Here is an 8,982-nt window from a genome sequence, read left to right as displayed (position 1 = left end):
TTTTCAGGAGTAAGCGACCTACAAACGTCACTACGGGAACAGGATCATTTATCTGCGCATTACTGACATCCCAATGAAGACAGTCAAAATCGCTAATTTTGAAATCAGTTACCGATAGCTATCTGCAGCTTTATGGGTTTATTGATGACATAGCAGACTCGCTGCTCTTTATGCAGTCTACATAATGTTTACTCGCAGAATGAGATAGGAAATATATTTTACAAAGGAATTTAATGTGCCCTACTTCGTCAGCCATTATTGTACTGAAGAAATTGGAGGTTTCTTTTTCAGGAGTAAGCGACCTACAAACGTCAGTACAGGAACAGGATCATCTATCTGCGCATTACTGACATCACAATGAAGACATTCAAGAATCTCTAATTTTGAAATCAGTTACCGATAGCTATCTGCAGCTTTATGGGTTTATTGATGACATAGCAGACTCGTTGCTCTTTATGCTGTCTACATAACGTTTACGCGCAGAATGAGATAGGAAATATATTTTACAAAGGAATTTATGTGCCCTACTTCGTCAGCCATTATTGTACTGAAGAAAGTGGAGGTTTCTTTTTCATGAGTAAGCGACCTACAAACGTCACTACGGGAACAGGATCATTTATCTGCGCATTACTGACATCGCAATGAAGACAGTCAAGAATCGCTAATTTTGAAATCAGTTACCGATAGCTATCTGCAGCTTTATGGGTTTATTGATGACATAGCAGACTCGTTGCTCTTTATGCAGTCTACATAATGTTTGCGCGCAGAATGAGATAGGAAATATATTTTACAAAGGAATTTAATGTGCCCTACTTCGTCAGCCATTATTGTACTGAAGAAATTGGAGGTTTCTTTTTCATGAGTAAGCGACCTACAAACGTCACTACGGGAACAGGATCATTTATCTGCGCATTACTGACATCAAAATGAAGGCAGTCAAGAATCGCTAATTTTGAAATCAGTTACCGATAGCTATCTGCAGCTTTATGGGTTTATTGATGACATAGCGGACTCGTTGCTCTTTATGCAGTCTACATAATGTTTACGCGCAGAATGAGATAGGAAATATATTTAACAAAGGAATTTAATGTGCCCTACTTCGTCAGCCATTATTGTACTGAAGAAATTGGAGGTTTCTTTTTCATGAGTAAGCGACCTACAAACGTCACTACGGGAACAGGATCATTTATCTGCGCATTACTGACATCACAATGAAGACATTCAAGAATCGCTAATTTCGAAATCAGTTACGGATAGCTATCTGCAGCTGTGTGATTTTATTGATGACATAGCAGACTCGTTACTCTTTTCCAGTCAACATAATGTTTACGCGCAGAATGAGATAGGAAATATATTTTACAAAGAAATTTAATGTGCCCTACTTCGTCAGCCATTATTGTACTGAAGAAATTGGAGGTTTCTTTTTCATGAGTAAGCGACCTACAAACGTCATTACGGGAACAGGATCATTTATCTGCGCATTACTGACACCACAATGAAGACATTCAAGAATCGCTAATTTTGAAATCAGTTACCGATAGCTATCTGCAGCTGTGTGAGTTTATTGATGACATAGCAGACTCGTTGCTCTTTATGCAGTCTACATAATGTTTACGCGCAGAATGAGATAGGAAATATATTTAACAAAGGAATTTAATGTGCCCTACTTCGTCAGCCATTATTGTACTGAAGAAATTGGAGGTTTCTTTTTCATGAGTGAGGGACCTACAAACTTCACTACGGGAACAGTATCATTTCTCTGCGAATTACTGACATCACAATGAAGACATTCAAGAATCGCTAATTTTGAAATCAGTTACCGATAGCTATCTGCAGCTTTATGGGTTTATTGATGACATAGCAGACTCGTTGCTCTTTATGCAGTCTACATAATGTTTACTCGCAGAATGAGATAGGAAATATATTTTACAAAGGAATTTAATGTGCCCTTCTTCGTCAGCCATTATTGTACTGAAGAAATTGGAGGTTTCTTTTTCATGAGTAAGCGACCTACAAACGTCACTACGGGAACAGGATCATTTATCTGCGCATTACTGACATCACAATGAAGACAGTCAAGAATCGCTAATTTTGAAATCAGTTACCGATAGCTATCTGGAGCTTTATGGGTTTATTGATGACATAGCAGACTCGTTGCTCTTTATGCAGTCTACATAATGTTTACGCGCAGAATGAGATAGGAAATATATTTTACAAAGGAATTTAATGTGCCCTACTTCGTCAGCCATTATTGTACTGAAGAAATTGGAGGTTTCTTTTTCAGGAGTAAGCGACCTACAAACGTCACTACGGGAACAGGATCAATTATCTGCGCATTACTGACATCCCAATGAAGACAGTCAAAATCGCTAATTTTGAAATCAGTTACCGATAGCTATCTGCAGCTTTATGGGTTTATTGATGACATAGCAGACTCGTTGCTCTTTATGCAGTCTACATAATGTTTACTCGCAGAATGAGATAGGAAATATATTTTACAAAGGAATTTATGTGCCCTACTTCGTCAGCCATTATTGTACTGAAGAAAGTGGAGGTTTCTTTTTCATGAGTAAGCGACCTACAAACGTCACTACGGGAACAGGATCATTTATCTGCGCATTACTGACATCGCAATGAAGACAGTCAAGAATCGCTAATTTTGAAATCAGTTACCGATAGCTATCTGCAGCTTTATGGGTTTATTGATGACATAGCAGACTCGTTGCTCTTTATGCAGTCTACATAATGTTTGCGCGCAGAATGAGATAGGAAATATATTTTACAAAGGAATTTAATGTGCCCTACTTCGTCAGCCATTATTGTACTGAAGAAATTGGAGGTTTCTTTTTCATGAGTAAGCGACCTACAAACGTCACTACGGGAACAGGATCATTTATCTGCGCATTACTGACATCACAATGAAGACATTCAAGAATCGCTAATTTTGAAATCAGTTACCGGTAGCTATCTGCAGCTGTATGGTTTATTGATGACATAGCAGACTCGTTGCTCTTTATGCAGTCTACATAATGTATACGCACAGAATGAGATAGGAAATATATTTTACAAAGGAATTTAATGTGCCCTACTTCGTCAGCCATTATTGTACTGAAGAAATTGGAGGTTTCTTTTTCAGGAGTAAGCGACCTACAAACATCACTACGGGAACAGGATGATTTATCTGCGCATTACTGACATCACAATGAAGACAGTCAAGAATCGCTAATTTTGAAATCAGTTACCGATAGCTATCTGCAGCTTTATGGGTTTATTGATGACATAGCAGACTCGTTACTCTTTATGCAGTCTACATAATGTTTACGCGCAGAATGAGATAGGAAATATATTTTACAAAGAAATTTAATGTGCCCTACTTCGTCAGCCATTATTATACTGAAGAAATTGGAGGTTTCTTTTTCAGGAGTAAGCGACCTAAAAACGTCACTACGGGAACAGGATCATTTATCTGCGCATTTCTGACATCACAATGAAGACAGTCAAGAATCGCTAATTTTGAAATCAGTTACCGATAGCTATCTGCACCTTTATGGGTTTATTGATGACATAGCAGACTCGTTGCTCTTTATGCAGTCTACATAATGTTTGCGCGCAGAATGAGATAGGAAATATATTTTACAAAGGAATTTAATGTGCCCTACTTCGTCAGCCATTATTGTACTGAAGAAATTGGAGGTTTCTTTTTCATGAGTAAGCGACCTACAAACGTCACTACGGGAACAGGATCATTTATCTGCGCATTACTGACATCGCAATGAAGACAGTCAAGAATCGGTAATTTTGAAATCAGTTACCGATAGCTATCTGCAGCTTTATGGGTTTATTGATGGCATAGCAGACTCGTTGCTCTTTATGCAGTCTACATAATGTTTACTCGCAGAATGAGATAGGAAATATATTTTACAAACGAATTTAATGTGCCCTACTTCGTCAGCCATTATTGTACTGAAGAAATTGGAGGTTTCTTTTTCATGAGTAAGCGACCTACAAACGTCACTACGGGAACAGGATCATTTATCTGCGCATTACTGACATCACAATGAAGACATTCAAGAATCGCTAATTTTGAAATCAGTTACCGATAGCTATCTGCAGCTGTATGGTTTATTGATGACATAGCAGACTCGTTGCTCTTTATGCAGTCTACATAATGTATACGCACAGAATGAGATAGGAAATATATTTTACAAAGGAATTTAATGTGCCCTACTTCGTCAGCCATTATTGTACTGAAGAAATTGGAGGATTCTTTTTCATGAGTAAGCGACCTACAAACGTCACTACGGGAACAGGATGATTTATCTGCGCATTACTGACATCACAATGAAGACAGTCAAGAATCGCTAATTTTGAAATCAGTTACCGATAGCTATCTGCAGCTTTATGGGTTTATTGATGACATAGCAGACTCGTTGCTCTTTATGCAGTCTACATAATGTTTACGCGCAGAATGAGATAGGAAATATATTTTACAAAGGAATTTAATGTGACCTACTTCGTCAGCCATTATTGTACTGAAGAAATTGGAGGTTTCTTTTTCAGGAGTAAGCGACCTACAAACGTCACTACGGGAACTGGATCATTTATCTGCGCATTACTGACATCACAATGAAGACATTCAAGAATCGCTAATTTTGAAAACAGTTACCGATAGCTATCTGCAGCTTTATGGGTTTATTGATGACATAGCAGACTCGTTGCTCTTTATGCAGTCTACATAACGTTTACGCGCAGAATGAGAAAGGAAATATATTTTACAAAGGAATTTAATGTGCCCTACTTCGTCAGCCATTATTGTACTGAAGAAATTGGAGGTTTCTTTTTCATGAGTAAGCGACCTACAAACGTCACTACGGGAACAGGCTCATTTATCAGCGCATTACTGACATCACAATGAAGACATTCAAGAATCGCTAATTTTGAAATCAGTTACCGATAGCTATCTGCAGCTGTGTGAGTTTATTGATGACATAGCAGACTCGTTACTCTTTTGCAGTCTACATGATGTTTACGCGCAGAATGAGATAGGAAATATATTTTACAAAGAAATTTAATGTGCCCTAATTCGTCAGCCATTATTATACTGAAGAAATTGGAGGTTTCTTTTTCAGGAGTAAGCGACCTAAAAACGTCACTACGGGAACAGGATCATTTATCTGCGCATTACTGACATCACAATGAAGGCAGTCAAGAATCGCTAATTTTGAAATCAGTTACCGATAGCTATCTGCAGCTGTATGGTTTATTGATGACATAGCAGACTCGTTGCTCTTTATGCAGTGTACATAATGTATACGCACAGAATGAGATAGGAAATATATTTTACAAAGGAATTTAATGTGCCCTACTTCGTCAGCCATTATTGTACTGAAGAAATCGGAGGTTTCTTTTTCAGGAGTAAGCGACCTACAAACGTCACTACGGGAACAGGATCATTTATCTGCGCATTACTGACATCACAATGAAGACAGTCAAGAATCGCTAATTTTGAAATCAGTTACCGATAGCTATCTGCAGCTTTATGGGTTTATTGATGACATAGCAGACTCGTTGCTCTTTATGCAGTCTACATAATGTTTACGCGCAGAATGAGAAAGGAAATATATTTTACAAAGGAATTTAATGTGCCCTACTTCGTCAGCCATTATTGTACTGAAGAAATTGGAGGTTTCTTTTTCATGAGTAAGCGACCTACAAACGTCACTACGGGAACAGGCTCATTTATCTGCGCATTACTGACATCACAATGAAGACATTCAAGAATCGCTAATTTTGAAATCAGTTACCGATAGCTAGCTGCAGCTGTGTGAGTTTATTGATGACATAGCAGACTCGTTACTCTTTTGCAGTCTACATAATGTTTACGCGCAGAATGAGATAGGAAATATATTTTACAAAGTAATTTAATGTGCCCTACTTCGTCAGCCATTATTGTACTGAAGAAATTGGAGGTTTCTTTTTCAGGAGTAAGCGACCTACAAACGTCACTACGGGAACAGGATCATTTATCTGCGCATTACTGACATCACAATGAAGACAGTCAAGAATCGCTAATTTTGAAATCAGTTACCGATAGCTATCTGCAGCTTTATGGGTTTATTGATGACATAGCAGACTCGTTGCTCTTTATACAGTTCACATAATGTTTACGCGCAGAATGAGATAGGAAATATATTTTACAAAGGAATTTAATGTGCCCTACTTCGTCAGGCATTATTGTACTGAAGAAATTGGAGGTTTCTTTTTCAGGAGTAAGCGACCTACAAACGTCACCACGGGAACTGGATCATTTATCTGCGCATCACTGACATCACAATGAAGACATTCAAGAATAGCTAATTTTGAAAACAGTTACCGATAGCTATCTGCAGCTTTATGGGTTTATTGATGACATAGCAGACTCGTTGCTCTTTATGCAGTCTACATAACGTTTACGCGCAGAATGAGATAGGAAATATATTTTACAAAGGAATTTAATGTGCCCTACTTCGTCAGCCATTATTGTACTGAAGAAATTGGAGGTTTCTTTTTCATGAGTAAGCGACCTACAAACGTCACTACGGGAACAGGATCATTTATCTGCGCATTACTGACATCACAATGAAGGCAGTCAAGAATCGCTAATTTTGAAATCAGTTACCGATAGCTATCTGCCGCTTTATGGGTTTATTGATGACATAGCAGACTCGTTGCTCTTTATGCAGTCTACATAATGTTTACTCGCAGAATGAGATAGGAAATATATTTTACAAAGGAATTTAATGTGCCCTACTTCGTCAGCAATTATTGTACTGAAGAAATTGGAGGTTTCTTTTTCAGGAGTAAGCGACCTACAAACGTCACTACAGGAACAGGATCATTTATCTGCGCATTACTGACATCACAATGAAGACATTCAAGAATCGCTAATTTTGAAAACAGTTACCGATAGCTATCTGCAGCTTTATGGGTTTATTGATGACATAGCAGACTCGGTGCTCTTTATGCAGTCTACATAACGTTTACGCGCAGAATGAGAAAGGAAATATATTTTACAAAGGAATTTAATGTGCCCTACTTCGTCAGCCATTATTGTACTGAAGAAATTGGAGGTTTCTTTTTCATGAGTAAGCGACCTACAAACGTCAATACGGGAACAGGCTCATTTATCTGCGCATTACTGACATCACAATGAAGACATTCAAGAATCGCTAATTTTGAAATCAGTTACCGATAGCTATCTGCAGCTGTGTGAGTTTATTGATGACATAGCAGACTCGTTGCTCTTTATGCAGTCTACATAATGTTTACTCGCAGAATGAGATAGGAAATATATTTTACAAAGGAATTTAATGTGCCCTACTTCGTCAGCAATTATTGTACTGAAGAAATTGGAGGTTTCTTTTTCAGGAGTAAGCGACCTACAAACGTCACTACAGGAACAGGATCATTTATCTGCGCATTACTGACATCACAATGAAGACATTCAAGAATCGCTAATTTTGAAAACAGTTACCGATAGCTATCTGCAGCTTTATGGGTTTATTGATGACATAGCAGACTCGGTGCTCTTTATGCAGTCTACATAACGTTTACGCGCAGAATGAGAAAGGAAATATATTTTACAAAGGAATTTAATGTGCCCTACTTCGTCAGCCATTATTGTACTGAAGAAATTGGAGGTTTCTTTTTCATGAGTAAGCGACCTACAAACGTCACTACGGGAACAGGATCATTTATCTGCGCATTACTGACATCACAATGAAGACAGTCAAGAATCGCTAATTTTGAAATCAGTTACCGATAGCTATCTGCAGCTTTATGGGTTTATTGATGACATAGCAGACTCGTTGCTCTTTATACAGTTCACATAATGTTTACGCGCAGAATGAGATAGGAAATATATTTTACAAAGGAATTTAATGTGCCCTACTTCGTCAGGCATTATTGTACTGAAGAAATTGGAGGTTTCTTTTTCAGGAGTAAGCGACCTACAAACGTCACCACGGGAACTGGATCATTTATCTGCGCATCACTGACATCACAATGAAGACATTCAAGAATCGCTAATTTTGAAAACAGTTACCGATAGCTATCTGCAGCTTTATGGGTTTATTGATGACATAGCAGACTCGTTGCTCTTTATGCAGTCTACATAACGTTTACGCGCAGAATGAGATAGGAAATATATTTTACAAAGGAATTTAATGTGCCCTACTTCGTCAGCCATTATTGTACTGAAGAAATTGGAGGTTTCTTTTTCATGAGTAAGCGACCTACAAACGTCACTACGGGAACAGGATCATTTATCTGCGCATTACTGACATCACAATGAAGGCAGTCAAGAATCGCTAATTTTGAAATCAGTTACCGATAGCTATCTGCAGCTTTATGGGTTTATTGATGACATAGCAGACTCGTTGCTCTTTATGCAGTCTACATAATGTTTACTCGCAGAATGAGATAGGAAATATATTTTACAAAGGAATTTAATGTGCCCTACTTCGTCAGCCATTATTGTACTGAAGAAATTGGAGGTTTCTTTTTAAGGAGTAAGCGACCTACAAACGTCACTACAGGAACAGGATCATTTATCTGCGCATTACTGACATCACAATGAAAACATTCAAGAATCGCTAATTTTGAAATCAGTTACCGATAGCTATCTGCAGCTTTATGGGTTTATTGATGACATAGCAGACTCGTTGCTCTTTGTGCAGTCTACATAATGTTTACTCGCAGAATGAGATAGGAAATATATTTTACAAAGGAATTTAAAGGGACACTAAAGAGAGAAATGAAGTGGGTTTGCATCGATAGAATGCCAGTTCCTGATTACAAAAAGTCCACTCTTACTGAAAACGGAGCTGTTATAAGGTAGTAAAGAAGAATAACAGAAATACAGGTATCGCCACCACAGCCAAACGGCCGAGGCTCGCAACTACAAATCACGTGACGCGCTAGGGATCCCGGAGGCTGACAAAT

The sequence above is a fragment of the Amblyomma maculatum genome, chromosome 7 (assembly GCF_055883805.1).
Source record: "Amblyomma maculatum isolate TAMU_Amacu chromosome 7, ASM5588380v1, whole genome shotgun sequence".
NCBI classification, from domain to species: Eukaryota; Metazoa; Arthropoda; class Arachnida; order Ixodida; family Ixodidae; genus Amblyomma; species Amblyomma maculatum.
This window is presented reverse-complemented; position numbering follows the sequence as displayed.